Source organism: Microtus ochrogaster, chromosome 4, assembly GCF_000317375.1.
Source record: "Microtus ochrogaster isolate Prairie Vole_2 chromosome 4, MicOch1.0, whole genome shotgun sequence".
Classification (NCBI taxonomy): domain Eukaryota; kingdom Metazoa; phylum Chordata; class Mammalia; order Rodentia; family Cricetidae; genus Microtus; species Microtus ochrogaster.
Genome location: NC_022011.1, coordinates 49,839,648 through 49,857,571, shown reverse-complemented (window position 1 = coordinate 49,857,571; position 17,924 = coordinate 49,839,648). Strand labels below are relative to the sequence as shown.

General features: G+C 50.7%; 1 protein-coding gene and 1 pseudogene across 6 annotated transcripts in view; one reads left to right on the top strand and one right to left on the bottom strand.

Moving 5' to 3' along the window:
- Vav2 (vav guanine nucleotide exchange factor 2) overlaps positions 1-17,924 on the bottom strand; it is a 174,953-nt gene that overhangs the window by 92,794 nt on the left and 64,235 nt on the right. The window lies entirely within an intron of this gene.
- LOC101992728 lies at positions 3,872-4,455 on the top strand (annotated as a pseudogene).

Sequence of the window (17,924 nt, the reverse complement as noted above, 5' to 3'; positions counted from 1 at the left end):
AAAGAAAGAAAGAAAGAAAGAAAGAAAGAGAGAGAGAGAGAGAGAGAGGGAGGGAGGGAGGGAGGGAGGGAGGGAGGGAGGAAGGAAGGAAGGAAGGAAGGAAGGAAGGAAGGAAGGAAGAAAGGAAGAAAGAAAGAAAGAAATCTAGAGACTAGAAGACAGAAGAAGGCATCAGATCCCTTGAAACTGGAGTTACAGACTGTTGGTGAGCAGTCAAGTGAGTGCTGGGAATTGAACTCCAGTCCTCTGGAAGAGCAGTCAGTGCTCTTAATCACTGAGCCATTTCCCTAGCCCCCATACATAATCATTTATTTTCAGAAGGAACTGAAGGAGAAGACAGTCATAAGAAGATAAAGACCAAGGCTGCTCTGGCAGAACCTCTGCAACTGGAAGGTCCCTCTTCTGCCTGGGGAGGGGTAGAGCCCTCCACACCCCGATTTTAGAAATCTTGACAAAATAAATTCTTTTTTTCTCTCCCTTTTTTTTCCGGCAGTGCAGGGTGGGGATGGACCCACGCCTTGGGCATGCTAGGCATCATGTGCCACTGAGCTACACCCAACCCAGGTTCTTGTTTTCACGGCACTGACTGCAGTAGTTTGTATCAGCCTCCAGAGCACATTAGCTTAAAGGTGAGGGCCACCAAGGCTGAGGCTCACCCTCCAGGTCGGACAAACACCTTAATCTGTCCAGCACACTGTACTGGACACCCAGGGGCCTAGGCTCCCACAGCAGAGGGCAGACAGCCATCAGGACAAAACGCCAGAAAAGCTAGAAGGACCCCAAAGGTGACTGAACAAAAATGGCAGAGCTCATCTGCCCAGAACATGGCTTCCCTCTGTCAGGCATCTGAGGATGACTTCCCAGGCCCCACTCCAGGACCAGACTCTGCTGGCACTCTGTGAGGGATCCTTCCCTCCTGCCCATCTACACTCCTTACACAGATTGACGCCATCATCTGCTCATCTAACACCCCCTGAGGGCTTAGAGGGAGCCCTGATGATTGATAAATGTCACTCTGCATAAAGCCAATAGCCAGCAAGCTCCACGGAAGAACAATACCGAGTCTACAGAGATGGCCTGTGGGCAACAGTGGGAAGACACAGTTGAGCCAGCTGCAAAATGCACAGAGTCAGCTGCTGACTGGCCGTGAGGGAGATTGAAAACTGACAGGAACGTACTGAAACACTGCGTAACAAGAACAATGCTTACCTGCCGGGCTGATGGGCAGGAGCAAGCAGAGCTCAGCAGAGGGGTTCCCAAGGGGACACGCCACATCCTTGGGCCATGAACTCCCATCTCCGGGGACTTGCAGCTAGCTGGGGATGGCATTATATGCCCATCTGACCAGAAGACCCCAGACTCAGCTCCACTCTGACCTTTAAGCATGCTCCAAGCCCTTGCCTGAGGCTCACGGGCAACTGACAACTGACTTTAGTGACTCTTGGGGTCAAAGAGAGGATTCAAAATGAACAGTGATATTTCAGAACATCAGCTCTAAAGCCTGCTGAGACAATCAGCCACACACACTCTGGGTCAGGCATGGGCACACATAGTCAGCAAAGCCACCCACATGGGGATCAGGGTTCCTCAATCAACCATTGACTGCGTGTAACCTGCATACTTGCCCTCCCTCCAGGCAGGACACAAGCCACCAAGCCCAATACAGAGGCCACCCAGCAAAGCAGCACTTCCTCTTACATGAATTCTCTGTCCTCAGTCCTTGGGCCCACAAACTCTGTCCAGTGACTAGAGGTCACCATTTCCCAGAAGGTCAACAGACGCTGGGCAAGGAGCCCTGTCTCTGTGCAGAACCCAGTGTTTCCCTACAAGGTTCATCAAGCTACCCACAAAGAAGAGTTTTCCCTATACACATGGAACCTCTGTCAGAAGTCACTAGTCACTAAGACTGGAGATGCAGCCTTGTGGTCGAGCACTTGACTAGGACGCAGAAGACCTAGTGGCTCAAACCCCAAAAATCAATGGGAAAAAGAAGGTTGCTTTTTAAAAACATCTATAGAGGCCAGGTGGTAGTGCACACACCTTTCATCCCAGCACTCAGAGGCAGGGAGATCTCTGAGTTCGAGGCCAGCCTGGTCTATAGAGTGAGTTCTAGAACGGCTAGAACTACACAGAGAAACTGTCTTGGCTGGGGGGGGGGGGGCTGGAAAGATGGCTCAGTAGTTGACAGCACTTGCTGCTCTTTGAGAAGACCGAGGTTCAAATCCCAGAATTCACATTGTCGCCCACAACCAACTATAACTTGAGTTTTGTTCCCAGCATCCATGTTGGGCTGGTTACAACTGCCTGCAACTCTAGCGCAAGGGGCTCCAGTGCCCTCTTCTGAACTCTTGAGGTGCAAACACATATACACAAGTAGGTGAATATTTTAAAAAGTTTTTTTAAAAAAACTAACAAAAAAATCACCTGTAGCTTTCTATCTAAAGCATTTAAAGATAGTCTGCCTATTCTCTCAGCCCCACAAAGCCCTAGGCCTCAGCTGGCACAGTGGTGGAGAGAAATTAGTAGGGCAAACTGCAATGACCAGAGACACAGGTGTGATGGGCATGCCAACCCACTAGAGATACCAGACTGAGCCCATGCTTACACCCACATCTTCTTGTGAACCAACCAGGAGTGTCTAAGAGACACCACACTGATCTCCCTATGCCCATAACTCCAAAGGGTCCACTTTAGGCCCACAAGCTCTTCGTGATGATGGCTTCTTCAGGCCCTGAACCTTTCCGGAGGTTTGTCTCCGGAGCACTGCAAGGCAAAGTCTATGGCATCAAATACTGCTACCGGCTTCTGAACCAGTGCCTTCCTTCCTATGCTAACTCTAGCAGGCCCTGAGGTTCTCCCAACCATGAGCTTGTTCTGCTCAGGGCACTGCAGTCCCCACAGTCTTCTGCATGGCCATGTCCGGTTGGAATTGGGCACCGCCAGCCCACTCCCACCTGCCACTTCAGGATCCAGGTGGTTTGGGGTCCCTGTCACCCTGATGAGCAGTCCAGCACAGCCATGTCTATCTCCTAGAGCCCACGAACTCCAGAAAAGTAGGAGGCCCAGGGACCACTCTGTCCTGTGGCTAGCACAAGCTGCACTGATGTGGCTAATTGCTTGTCACAAGGCTCAGACAAATGTCACCTACTCTGCTCAAGATCCAAGAAGCAGACAAGTCCCCTGAGTAGCCCTCGTCCTGAGGAAAAGCCCAAACGTCACAGCGGTGTCCTTCCTTGAGCTGCTCCCAGCAGCTACGTGAGACTCTACAATGAGTGTCCTGGTTGTAGGTCCCAGTCAGTGGTCATCTACAGCCCAAGGAAGAGGCAGGTGCATCTCTCCGGCATCAAAGGCCAACACAGCCCAAGAATCCCTCACAGACTGGCCACAGGGTGCATGAGTTACTCCACAGGCAGAAAGAACAAGGGACAATTCATCTGCCCTCCATGGGGCGGCTGTCCCTGACTGCTGAATTCACTGTGGAAAATCCAGACCCATCCTTGAGGATTCCGGCTGGAGACCAGATTATAAATTGTCCCTCATGTATAATCTTGGTCAAACCAAGCTGGTAACGTGGCCCCATCTTCACCCACAAGAAAAGGATGGGAGACCACTGAGTCCGAGCACTACCTAGGAGCCTAGACCCTTGGTCTGTGTAAGAGCCAGTGAGGATGGGGAATGGAGCTGGAGAGGAGGCAGGTCACCTGGGCCCTGAAGCCAGGGACTCTCCGAGGGCAGCTTTGATCCCAAACTGGTCATAATACTGGGCAGGACAGCAAGAGGCTGGGTCTCATCCAACGGCCTGCCCACCCCATCCTAGAGGCATTTGAAGAACCATAGAATCTCTTTTGTGAGACTAGCAAACAATAGAGTCAGGATGGCTAAAGGTGACCCCAAGAAACCAAAGGTCAAGATGTCTGCTTATGTCTTCTTTGTGCAGACCTGCAGGGAAAAACATAAGAAGAAAAACCCCGAGGTCCCAGTCAATTTTTTGGAGTTTTCCAGGAAGTGCTCTGGGAGGTGGAAGACAATGTCTGGCAAAGAAAAATCAAAGTTTGATGAAATGGCAAAGGCAGATAAAGTACGCTACGATCAAGAAATGAAAGATAATGGACCAGCTAAAGGAGGCAAGAAGTTGAAGGACCCTAATGCCCCCAAAAGACCACCGTCTGGATTTTTCATATTCTGCTCTGAATTCCGCACCAAGATCCAATTTACAAATCCTGGAATCTCCATTGGAGATGTGGTAGAAAAACTGGGTGAGATTGGAACAACTTGAGTGACGGTGAAAAGCAGCCTTACGTTACCAAGGCCGCAAAGCTGAAGGAGAAGGAGAAGGATGCTGCTGACTATAAGTCTAAAGGGAAGTTCGATGGCGCCAAGGGTCCTGCTAAAGTTGCCCGGAAAATGGTGGAAGAGGAAGAGGAGGAGGAGGAGGAGGAGGAGGAAGATGAATAAAACTCTGTCTCCTTGTGAATACCTTAGAGTAGGAAATTGCCGTGATTGACACATCTCGTATTTAAGTCGTGTCTATTGCCCTTGTTAGATTTAATTACAAAATTTGATCACGATCATATTGTAGCTTCTCAAAGTGTCAGTGGTTTACATGAAGTGGCCATGGGTGTCCAGAGCGCCCTTTGAAACTGTATCAAAGTTGTACATAGCTCCAAACAGTTTTCAAATGGAAAGGCACTCTCGTGTCCTCCTCACTCTGTGCACTGTGCTGTTGGTGTGACAAGGCATTTGAAGATGTTTCGGGCATTTTGTTTGCAACTCGTAAGGTAGTGTTAACTTTATGGTCAGTTATTGGCTAGAAATCCTGAGTTGTCAACTGTACATATCTACAGTTTGTAAAGAGAACAAAACAACCCAGACAGATTCTTGATGCTCCTTGTTTGGCTTGGAGGCTGTGAGGGATGATGCCTTTTGGAGGGGGCCGTAGCTCAGGGCGTGCACTGTGAGGCTGGACCTGTTGATACTGCGGTGGGCATCCATTTAGCTTCAGGTTGTCTTGTTTTTGTATATAGTGGCATAGCATTCTGCTGACATTCTTAGCTGTGGAAAGTGGGGAGGGGTCAGCTGGCATGAGAAGTGTTTGGATTTTTTCTCTAGCTAAGTGCTGTAGATTTTCAGCTGTTTTTAAACTGTAGCAAACCAAAGAACTACTGCATCAACGAAAGTTCAAGAACCCTCTGCAGCTAAACGCAACTTGTAACATTCTGTTATTTTTTTTGTATGTTTAGAAAGCTGAAATGTTTTTGGAGCTAAATAAACAGTCTCAGATGTTTAAAAAATCTCTTTCCTGGGGCTGAAGGTGTGGCTCAGTGGGTAGAATGCCCTGAGCATTCATAAGGCCCTCTTTTGAATTCCAAGAACACCATCAGGTAGGGCATGGTGGCCACACCTGTCATCCCAGCACTTGGGAGGTGGATCATAAAGTCCCTCTCAGTCATCCTGACTATATTCCCAGTTCAAGGCCAGTCTGAAATACATGAGACCCTGTGACGACGATGATGATGGTAAGGATGGATAATGACGACGACGACGACGACGACGACGACGACGACGACGATGATAAAAATGAAGAGGAGAAGGTGGTAGGACAACTATCCTGAAAAAGAAGAGCCTGTCAATTCCCCCACATTGAGGTGGGGAAGCAAGGCTATCATAGCCCCACGTAGTGGTGATAGGATCAGGTTCAGAGAGAAGAGCGGTCACCTTGTGGCCACAATCTGAGCTCTGGCCTGGCCTGAGTAAAGGAAACAAAGAGACCAAAAAGTATCACACACTACTCCCCTCGGTGCCCAGACCAGTGTCAGATGTGCCTGTGCCTGAGTCTTGGGAGTGCAAATCCCAAAGCTCTCTTTGCCGGCATGATGGTGTAAGTCAGGCCCAAGAAAATGAGGAGGATCCTGGGTCCCCACTCCTCAGAGCACCTACAGTCATTGCTCAGCCTATTGAGATATGCATAGTGTGGGAGACGCCCACTTCCAGAACAGCCCTAAAGAGCGCACCATGTTAAGTACTGCTGGTGACCAGGCCATTGGTGAATGCTTCAGCATGGCACCCAGTTCCTTTACAGCTGGAGCTCAGACAGCCCTGCAGTGGGACCAGGCTGTTCCACGTCACAAGGCAAGTACAGAGCAAAGCTCTCTCAGTCTGCAGCATCCCGGCAGCAGGATTTCCCAGCTACTACAGAGCAGACGCAACAGAAATCTTGCAGATGGGGGTTCACCCTGAGAGCAAATGGCTCCTAGGCTCAGGCACTAGTAGATGGGACAAAGTGGCAGTGACCACTGCAGACCTAACCCACTCGTGTTCAGGAGGTGCCAAGAGGTCCCCAAAGACACACCCTGAGATCCTCATCATCACTGGGAACATAGATAAAACCAAATGAACTAGGAGGAAACAGAGGTCAAGATGACACACAACTGCCAGTGGTTACACAAGGCGGAGGGTGGCAATGTTCCCTCTCTCCCCGACCCAGCAGCTCCCCCATCTCCTCAGCATCGGAAGGACTCCAACTCTACACCTGTCCAGGATACGCCCAAATTTTGAAATGTTCCCTCTCTTCCCGCCCCAGCAGCCCCCCATCTCCTCAGCATCTAAGGGACTTCAACTCTACAGCTGTCCAGAATAAGCCTCCAAATTTTTGCAAGAGGGAAGGAACAGAAAGGAAGGCTTTTAGGGAACCACCTCCCCACTATGCAAAGACAAGAGCATCCCCAAAGCCCCTCCGAGAGCAAAGGAAGCTAAGGGCTAGTCCAGCAGGTGAGCAGCAGTCTGTCGGGGCTTAGAGTCAGATAGCTGCACTAGTAATACAGACAGGGAAGGGTGATGGGAGCCAATCCTAAAGGGGACACCCGGAGCAGGCACCCAATGCAGAAGAGGTCAGCTAGCTCCAGGCTCAGGTTTGGCTTAGATGCAGGCAGCACAGATGTTCAGCCCAAGTGGCTGAACTCTTCTACAGTCAGAGTTCAGACCTGGGAGACAGGACACCTGTGGGAACCTCCAGAAAAGAGAGATAATAGACAAGAGGCCTGGACTCAACATCTGGCATGAAGAGAGGCAGTAGGCAAGGTACAGCCAGCGATAGCCTGTGGGGTAAATGTGAAGCAGCCCTGCCTGTCATTCCTCCCTACACAGGAAGAACAATGGTACCAGCTATTATAGAAGCCAACTGTGCTCAGTGAAATAAGCCAGACACAAAGGAACAAAAGGCATGTGACTCCATTCACACAAGGTGCCTAGAAGTCAAAGTAGGATAGCAGATGTCAGGGGTTGGGGGAGGAGAGGAGTGTCTCTCGGGGACAGCTTTAATTTTGAAGACAAGAACTGCAAGCGGAGATAGGAGGGCAGCTCAGCGAGTAAAGTGTTTGCTGTGCACATGTAAGAACCAAGAAAAATGTAGAGCTCAATAAAAATCAGTAAAAAAGAATTATATATTTAAAAAAAGGACCAGAGTTCAGATCCCCAGAATCTATGTAAATGTCAGATGGAAGAGGTGACCTTCTGTAACCTCACAATTGGTGGGCCAAAACAACCAAATCTGCGAGCTGTGAGTTCAAGTGAGAGACCATCAACTTCTGATGTGCACATATGCAGATACACAAATGCACACATGCATACACACATGCAAACAAGCACACACACAGGCACACACACCTCACATGCAAAAAAAAAAGTAGGAATAGAGGAAATGGATGGTGATGGTGACCACACAGATGGCACTGGACTTCAGTCACAAACACTGAAATGGTGCATTTATCATGTGTGCTTTGTCATTAAGAAAAAAAGCTTCAGGAGCCGAAAAGATAACTCAGTGGATAACCATTAAATATCAGGCCTCATAAACCTAACAACCCCAGAATTCACATTAAAACCAGACATAGGAGCTGGAGAGATGGTTCGTTCAGTCATTAAGAGCACTGGCTATTCTTTCAGAGGCCCCAGTTCAAATCCCAGCACCTACAACTGTCTGGTAACTACAGTCCCAGGGGATCTGATGCTCTCTCTGGCCTCTGCAGGTACTGCACACACATGGTGCACAGATATACATGCAGACCAAATACCCATAGACATATAAATAAAAACGGAGGAGAGGAGAAAAGGGAACGCAGTGGTTGGAGCAAGCAGCATCTGTAATCCAGAGTACCTGTGAGAAATGGGAGACGGAGGCAAGAAAATAGCCAGAAGCTTACGGACCAGTTAGCCTGCCCTACACCGCAGCAAAAAAGACTGACTCAGACAAGGAGGGTCAGAGGATGTCCTCCGATTTCCACATGTGCATCATGGCATGTGCACATACACCAGCACATAAATATACACCACACACACCCTCCTCTCTCCCTCCCCCCACAGACCCTACAAACTGCTGCATTGAGATGCTGACCCTGTAACTCCCAAGGTGCCAGGCCATATAAAACAAAGTCCTAGGATCCCTCTTACTGCCAGCACCTAGTCAGGGCTTGGACCCATTTCCCTGCAGCACAAATCCAGGTCACCCCCTAAGCAGTTTCCATAGAAACCACTGCTGAGCAGACAAATCCATCTCAGCTGCAGCTCCTGTTCAGGGACTGCCTTTCCCAGAGTTGGCACCTGTGTGCCACAGCCTTATCACAGGTATGTATAGGTATCAGAGCCATGTAACAGCTGGGTTAGACTCAACTGGCACCTGAATAAGTGGTTTCCTACAAAAGGGACGTTCCCAGGCTGACTTCAAGATACTTGATGTTTAGCCCCAAACCCTGAGTGGGGTGGGAGGGCTTCTTATAAGGAACAATATTAATGGCGCACACACACTCGCTTTCCCCACCACAATAACAAAAGTGGCGCAGCTTCCAATTTAAGAAGTGGGGCCTCGCAGGTCATTAATTATTCTAACAGGGGACACTGAGCAGCAGTGGCATGCACCAGCCACAGGATTCTCTCTGCAGACAATACACAGAGGTCACACTGGTGCTGGATCTCAGGGACCAGGGGTGTCAAACGCAGCAAGGAATCTGAGGTAGGACAAGAGCAAGAGAGAAAGCCCAGGCCCTGAGTTACACAGGCTCTCGGCTTGCTGCTACTATCTGCCCTCAATTTGGAAGGCCGTGCATCCTGGAAGATCACACTGAAAACTACGGAGATAACTGTGAAGCCTGGTAGGGATGCTGCAGGGTCCCAAGTCAAGTCATCTCACATCGCTTTGCGTGAGCTCCTTGTCCAGGAGACCTGATGGGGAGGTTACTTTCCCTTTTTAGAGGCATTCTGGGCAGGTCCCGGCTGCAGGCTGATACCCATGCACTGAAGAGTGAGACTTGGGAAGGCAGAATAGCTTCCTGTGAAGCAGAGGTCAGAGACAGCCCCTAGCTGGGATTCACACAGCCTCTGTAATCTGAATACACAAATAATGCCAGCCAGCACCTGCCTCTGCAAATGCTGGGCATGTCACAAACTCTTAGGTTGTCCCTGGGGCATCACGCTTGCCTGTGTGACATCTCATTATTTCTTCTTTTCTTCTCTGCCCTGTTAAACATAACTGGCTTTCCTGGCTAGGAACTGTATTAACGTAGTGGTTATTAATATCATTACAATGCCCAGGACTCACTGCCTCCATGCAGAGCTCCAGGTTGAGTTGGAGGATTAAGTGTTTCCCATGAATAATGCATGGCCCAAAGTCCTGGGATGCCCCACAGATTATCGCCCCTGAGAAGGGCTTATCAACAATGCTGGGTACAAATCAGGAAGCTGAAATACCAGGGAACAATAAGGACAACTTCAAGGGACTGGCAGAGCCCTGGCATGCACGTCCTGTGGGCTCGACAGGTGGGTCGCACCAGTCTGGTGTGTCCACAGTACACAGGCTGGATAGACCTTGATGCTCTTCCACCCCCAGACTTCCTGCCTGGTGACAGGAGTGGGCAGGATCAAATGCCCTTCTTCCACGGCAGCCCTGACACCAAGCCTGGGTTCCAGGTTAGAGGTGGCCCAACAGTAATACCGACCTTGCCCCCCTGAGCTCATCCTATAAAGGGACTAAGTCACACAGAAGCCAAAGAAAGGTAAAAGGAACCACGCGCTCACCTGTACTCTGTGTCCTCTGGGACAGACTGCCCATTCCAAGCTGTTCTCACTCACGAGGGTGGAGGGAACTGGGGGTAATGAAAAGGAGTTGCTTGGTATCATCGCTCAGTGACACCAAGGGGGCCAATTAACAGTGTGGGGGACAAGTCAGGAGACTCCAGTTCCAGGAACAATAATGGTGACTTCAAGAGTCTGGTCCAGGCCTGAGCAGGCAGGTGGGTTACACACTGGTATATCTACAGTACACAGGCTAGATCAACCTCAGTTCTCTTCACAGTGAGACTTAATACAAGGCAGCATGGGGCTTGGGAGGAGGCCAGAGTGCTGGAAAGGATGGAAGATGAGGGTAAAAAGTGGTGGGGAGAAGACAGGAAGAGGATGAAAGAGAAGGGGAGAGGGGAAGGAGGGGAAGTAGAACGGAGATGAGATGGAGAAGGGGTGGAGGAGAGAACAGAGGGGAAATGAAGGAAAAATCAAATAGGAGGCAAAGGAGGGACAGAGGAGGAGTGGAGGAAGATAGAGGAGATGAAAGAGGGAGAGGAAGAGATAGAAAGTGTGGAGGCAGGATGAAGGGGATGGAGGAGGAGTGAGAAAGGATGGAGGAAGAGGAGGAGATGATGGAGCAAGGAAGGAAGAGATGGAAAAGGTATGAAAGGGGTAGGGGAAGGGAGGGAAGAGAAGAAAGGGGTAGGGAAGGGGATAAAGGGGACCAGAAGGTACGGGAAGAAATGAAATGGCAGCCTCTTTATTGTATGTGGGGCTGGGGTGAAGCTGCCCAGGCCAGACTTCACTGTGAATCTCCAGGCTGGCTAGACACATCTCTGTTTATTTGGAAATGTGGTACAGGCTGCCATCTGTAAACACACAGGACAGACAGCACTAGGTTTCCCAAGGTCGCTCAGCAGGCTACGATGCCTCCTGGACCTCTTCCTCATCTATTCCCAGACCCTCGTCAGCCCAGTCGATGGGAACTAGGGACAGTCACGCTGGGTGCCCACAGGGCTTCCATGCCGACACACCAATAACATACAGGCAGATGTGTACCTCTGAGGGGAACAGGCATCCTTACGGAACAGGGCTGCAGGAGGAAGAGGGTGGGAGAGCAGAGGCGCTCCATGCCCACAGCTGGAGAGAGGCCAAGAGCAGATTATTCTCTCAATCCCCAGGAGAAGCCAGCTAGGACAAGTTGCCCAGCTTCCAGAACACCGAGAGAAGCCTGGTTTGCAGTTCTTTGTCCCAGTCAGAAACCTCACCCGCTGGTACCCAGTACTGGGGTCAGCAAATAGCCAAGAGCCCCATGTATGACACTGGGCATGCCGCTCAGACTCCACCCTCTCCTTCAAGGCATCTCACCCTGGCTGGTACTCTCAACACAACTCCAGGAGGCCACAGTCAGACCTGCCTGGGCCCCAGGAACCTAAAACTGGGCACTTGGCCCTCAAAAAGAGATGTGGAAGTGATCATCTGGTGACACACAACTGGCCACATACCTGTGAGCCAGAGAGCATTGGTCCACCAACACCCACCCTTAGTAGAGACAAGGGACCTCACACACCAATCTTTCCAGATTCTCTCAGCTGCATCCAAGGTAGCTCAGGGGAAGCAGGTCCAGCATACATAGGTCGCTGGGGACCTGCTTTTGAAAAAAAAAAAACTAAGTAAGGATAATGAGCACAAGCCACATTGTCTCTCAGGGTCTGACTTTACTGTGTGGACACCCCTTAAAATCTCTCAAAGGGATACATCCTCAAAGAGTTGGAATGACCTCAAGTACGGAGGTGGCAGAAAGAGCCAGGAAACATTTCATGTGCTGTAAATGAAAATAGTGATTTTACATCAATACGCCATTTCTATAATGTGTTTCTCAATAAATTAACAAAGTTTCAGGCAAACATTTGACAACCAGGCCTATCTCTAAGAACTCAGGTCAGCCGCAAAACTGAAAACCCCTTTGCTGGGGAGAACCAGCTGGCGTGGGATGCTCAAAATGGGCCTGTTCTGCACCTTGATTTACAAAACGGCGCTCGGGCTGTACCACGGTGCCCAATGCTGAGCTTCCGGAAGAAGGACTCCAGTCAGGCCTTACTGCGAACAGCTTCGATCCTTGGGGGCATCCCCTGAGAGAACAGAAGGGCAGGTGCTTCCTCTAGATGCTTTGGAAGCATAAAAAGGCTGAGAACAATCACAAATCTTTCCTCTCTGAATCTCGTTGCATCTCCTACACCAATAAAAGCAACGATCAATGCCTCAATTTTCCAAGTTCATGTCCTCGGGGGGCCTATGAAATTCAAAGCAGGAAGTACCAAGAATCACTCCCCATCGACTCCCACAGAACTTGATTAGCGCCCACAGCACGAGCAGCAGACGCTCAGGAAAGTGATGGGAACGAACACCACACCTCAGAGCTGCCTTCCCAGGATTCAGGGTTCCCCACGCAGCAGGCATTCTGCTCCGCAGGGCAAGTAACAAATCCCAGACCACCTGCCTGCCCGGTTCTTCCCGAGGATCCCTGAGTCCTGGCTTTGGTTGTGGCAAGCCCAGGTATAGGCCAGGCACAGCCTCATCCCTAGGGTCAGCATCGAACTCTCATGGGGCTTCCTGCAGGGGGAACAAGTTCACGGCCACTTCCAGGGGAGGGTACAGACAGGGTCTTTCAGTCAGGCACCTACACAGGGTTTAAGACCACAAGGCCACTGGATACCCATCTTGGCTGGGTTCCATCTTCCCTCCACTCTGTGCCCCTTTTTAGTGAAGTTGCAGCATTCACCGTCGGGGAAAAATGAATGAATGAATGAATGAATGAACAAATGAATGAATGACTCGAGGCATAGCTCCTAAGAGTCCAAATGCGGAGGGGGTGGAAAGACCGCTCTTGTCTCAGGCTGCCAGAAATCTCTACTCTGACAGAATGTTGTTTCTACCTCAGCTTGGCTGTGATCGGGTCAGACAGGGTGTAAAACCATGGTAACACAGCCAGTGCTCTAGAACATAGTATTCCAGAAACGAGAAGCGGGGGACAGGTGGCAGCCACATAGACGGGAGACTCCTCTCGGTGACGGGGCTCTGAAACAGCTGCCATTTGCAACTTCAGCCACTAAATCCTGAGCCTAAGTCACAGGGCCTAGGACACTGCGGGGACCCCCACCTCCCCAGACTCCACAACAATAGGCAGACCCCAGGAGGAGCAGAATGGAGACCCTCGGCTACCATTCATAAGCAAGAACAGGGCCACTTGCTTCCACCCCCAGGTCCTATCATGGCTGTCCAAAATGTCTGGCTGGTCTCCTGAGCTTTGAGCATGACCCCAAAGTCCCTGGGGTTGAAATCTAGTCCCCAGGGCAACCATGATGGAAATGAATGCCCTTTTCAGGGAGTCCAGCCCTTTCCTGCCTTTCCCTCCCACATCTGCCAGGCAATGCCATCCACCAGAGGTAGAACACAGGTGGCCACAGCCGTAGACACCCCAGCCTCGGCTCACAGACACCTTCAACCCCACAGGCTGTGATGACAGGAAGGAGAATGAGAGACCTACTCTCCTACAGTTGCTTCACGACAGCCAACACAGAATCAGTGGGAAGAGACGCCACCCAGAGCCAGTGCCTACCTAGCACACACACACACACAGAGCGCAGAAATACAAACCCGGGGGCTAGGATGCTCTGTGGTTAGGGTCTGGTACTGCTCTCAAGGATTAGAATTCTGTTCCCAGCACCCATGTTGAGCACTCGCAACTGAATATAACTCTAACTCCAGAGGATCCAGTACCCTTTTCAGACTTGTGGTATGTACATACACACAAACAATTTTAACTTTTTAAAAAATGGAATAAAAGACTGTGACTCAGAAAAAAAAATGACATAAAAGTAAATCCAGCAGCCTGCCGGTGGTGGTGCACACCTTTGATCCCAGCACACAGGAGGCAGAAGCAGGCAGATCTCTGTGAGTTTGAGACCAGTCTGGTCTACAGAGGGAGTTCCAGAACAGTCAGAGCTGTTACAAAGAGAAACCCTGCCTCCAAAAACAAAACAAAAAATTCCCAGGCCAGCCACTCCAACCCTGTCCCCTCTGAGAGCAGCCACCTTCCCTGTGGCAGATGAAGATCTGCTGTGTATTCTTGGCCGTAGACGCCAGTCACCACCCATCCACCACCCATCACTGCTATGAATTTTGAGATCTGAGCCATGTGAAGGGCTCAGCATACTGCAGTCTTGCCTGCTGCCCTTGGTGGCCTGGGGAGAAGGATCCACCCAGCAGGTGCAGCAAAGTCAGGAATCAGCTGTTTCTCTGGGGCTCACACTAGGCACACCCACACTGGAGAGCTACTCTGAGCTGATTTAGGGAGCTGGAAGGCCTTGCCAGAATCAAACCTGATTTACGGAGCCCGGGGGGGGGGGGGGGAGTTGGCATTTCCCAGACCCCAGCACCGTGCCTATAAATCACTTTGCTCTCCACTCAGTGGACACAATGGCTTTGTAAATAAATGCCAGGGCGGACGAGCTGGGAACAGTCAGACTGAAACAAAGAGAACAGCAGTCGTCAGGCGGCGGCAGAGGCTCCAACTGGCACATCGGGTCTGGGGGACAACAATGGCCCACACCAGCCACAGAGAGAGCTTGAAACGCAGAAGGTAGACAGGGAGGAAGGGAGCAAGGGTCCATAAACCATCATGATACCAGGGAGAGCATCCCCAAAGAAGCCTCAGGCCTGAGTTGAGCCAAGCTGAAGCCCCCAGGCAAGGCAAGTATTCATCCTGCCCTTGCCCAGTGGGAGCTCAGGACTCACTGCTTGACCTATGCAGACCTCGTGGATGGTAACCTCATACTCCATCCAGACCAACAGGGTCTACCCAACCAATCCTGGCCCTTCACAACACCATCTGAGATTGGGGGATGTATATTAGTCCTTAGTCTAACACCTGCTTCCTGAGAACAGGAAGCTTCTGCTCTGGGTCCCCACAGTCCCCAGCCTCTCTCCTGCCTCAGTAGGATGCATTCAATGGCTGTGTAGTCTAACCAAATTCTGGGGCTGAGAAATCCAGAAAGAGGAGACTCAAGATTGACCCCATTCCCAGCCTACAGCCTCTGGAGCCTGGTGATCACAGGTAAGGACGCTTTCTGAAAGGGACCTGCTATGTGTGTGTAGGGGTAGGGGGCTTATCTTTACAAGAAATTCTTCCTTGGGGAGTTAAACAACACCTAGCCCCTCTTCATAAGGTCCTAATGACAATGCAAGGTAAGACTCTACCCAACAGAACTCAATGGAACCTTACAAAACAGGTGGCCCCAAAGCAGCCACACTGGGAAGTCTTCACCCAGCAAAACAAAGCAGACGGAGTTTCCTAAGCCTCCTCCAGCCTACACACTCTGGCACCTCCACCCTAGGCCATGTGAACAAATGGCTGGGAGGGGGGCTGGAACCTTAGATGGGGGTCCAGTGACCCTCCTGGCCCCCTCATTCCATGAGGGGTGTGGACAGTCCCCAGACCCAACGGCGACAAACACTTTCAGGGATGCGGTTGAGCCGATGAAAATGGCAGCAGTTTGGCCCAGAGAATCATTCTCCAATACCATCTTTGATGAGGGGTGGCGGGAAACAGAACATAACTCGGAGAGCATAGATTGACTAGGGCACAGACTGATTGATCCATCAACTGAGGATGAGGGCGTGGGCACCTGGGGTGCAGAAAGTTCTGCCCCAAGCTGTTTTTACCTTTTCACATCAGCCGCCAGGACACACATAAGAAACTGTGGCCGAGCATAGCACCAAGAGCCTCTGGTCCATGATCCGGGTTTATCTCTTCCTTCGATTGCCATCTTCTGGTCACGGGTGGCTATCACTGACATGACACCTGTGCTGTGGTATGCTGCCCTCAGAGCATAATGCCTGTTACCGCCCACCTTCATCAGGGCAGCCATATCCATCCATAAGAGATGCTCGCTGGGGATGCTGACATTCCCTCTATGAGAGGTTGGGAGGGTCATCAAGCCTTCGCCTGAGATTCCAGCCACTCCCCCCTGCACTTCCCTCCCAGCTGCTTGTATTTCTGCCCTGTCTCATGTGGTCTCAGGAGGTGCTATAGCCTGGAAGGTTAACTGGAAAGAGGGCTCCATCTACGGAGCTGCAGGCAAACTGTCATCCATGCTGGCGTAAAAGCTTTCTAATGAAGCCGCTTTTGAGGTACCCACAGTAAGGAGACCCTTACTCGTGCTCTCTAAGTAAGCACAATAAACTCACTGGCTCCCCAGATTCCAACCTGAGTGGACCCTTTCCTTTGGTCTACAGTTGACGCCCAATTTGGGTGAACAAACACTTGATTTATAATTCAGAGCCTAGCTTCTAGATCTCAGAAACAAATCCTCCCACCAGGTAAGGGAAGGGATGTGGAAACGATGAGGGCACAGGCAGTGTGATCAGCGCCAAAGGCCAGCTCAGAAGAAATATGCTTTCCACTGCCAGACTGCAACATTTGGCCCCCAAATAGCATCATGCAGAGAATGGAGCTGCCAAGCTCGTGCTGAGCCCACTTGACAAAGTGGATCCTGGGTATGTACAGCAGGGGCACTAGAACCACACCGGGCATTTAGGCCTCATCTGTCCCGCTTGAGTTCCGGGGTTGCTCACGAGGCTGGTCCTGAGCCTGAGTCCTCCTGCTGACTGTGAGAGGCTCCGTTCTTCCATGTCCTCTTCTGCAGGAACTGAGACTAAATGAGCTGGTATTGGCCTGCTGCCACAGTAACACCGGAGTCCACACACAGCACTGCCTTAATGTGGGGCCTCAGTGTACCCTAGTGTACTCAGTCTGCTCTTTGGCTCAGAGCCAGGATCCTTGAAGGTTAGTGAGGTCAGAGGGCATGCCCGTGGCACAAGCCATGCCTGCACTGCCTTCCTTCCGGCTGGAGCTGCCTAGGGTGAGCTGAGCAAAAACAAGGCTTGCAAGCGTACAGGCTTGAAGATGCACCAGGCCCACTCCACTATCGTGACTCTGAAGTGCCAAACACATACCAACTTAAATTTCCTGAGCTCACTACCAGGAATGGACTTACAGGTTCACCCAGCTTCCCCCAGTCCTCTGCCCCAGGGACCCAGCTGGTGGCCTCTCACTCCCACTGTCCCCTTCATCATTATAATAGCACTGAAACTCTATCAAAGCTGTAAGAAGCCAGGTGACACTGACCTGGCCAATAAAGAGGAAGATTCTTCTGCTTCCCTCCTACCCCAACGTACCCTAGCGCCTAGAATGAAGGGGTGGTGGTTGGGGTTCTTGTAGGCATTTTATTTTTTTTATTTTTTATTTTTTTTAAAGATTTATTTATTTATTATGTATACAACATTCCTTCCATGTATGCTTGCATGCCAGAAGAGGGTGCCAGATCTCATTATAGATGGCTGTGAGCCACCATGTGGTTGTTGGGAATTGAACTCAGGACCTCCGGAACAGCAGTCAGTGTTCTTAACCTCTGAGCCATCTCTCCAGACCCTTGTAGGCATTTTAACCATATTCCCAGGGGTGGGAGTCAGTGCTGAAGAGGAAGGACAAAGGATAGGAAGCCTCTACTCTCTGACGAGACCTGCCCCAGACTGGCAATAAAAGAGAAAATTATTAATTAGCCCAGTGGATTTTGACTGCTGTGTTACAACAGTGGACCCACCAGAAGTTCAGGCTCTCCACACCAAGCCTGTGCTGGGGTCTTCCCCTATAGACCTACACAGACCCCACTTTCCAGGCAGGGTCAGGGTTTACTGAGTCACCTGCCCAAAATCACACAGCTAGATGATGGAGGCCAGCAGCGGGCTCTGGCATGTCTGATGTGCAAGCTTCCAGGAGTACTGGAAGCTGGTGCCCCTGTCAGTAGAATGGG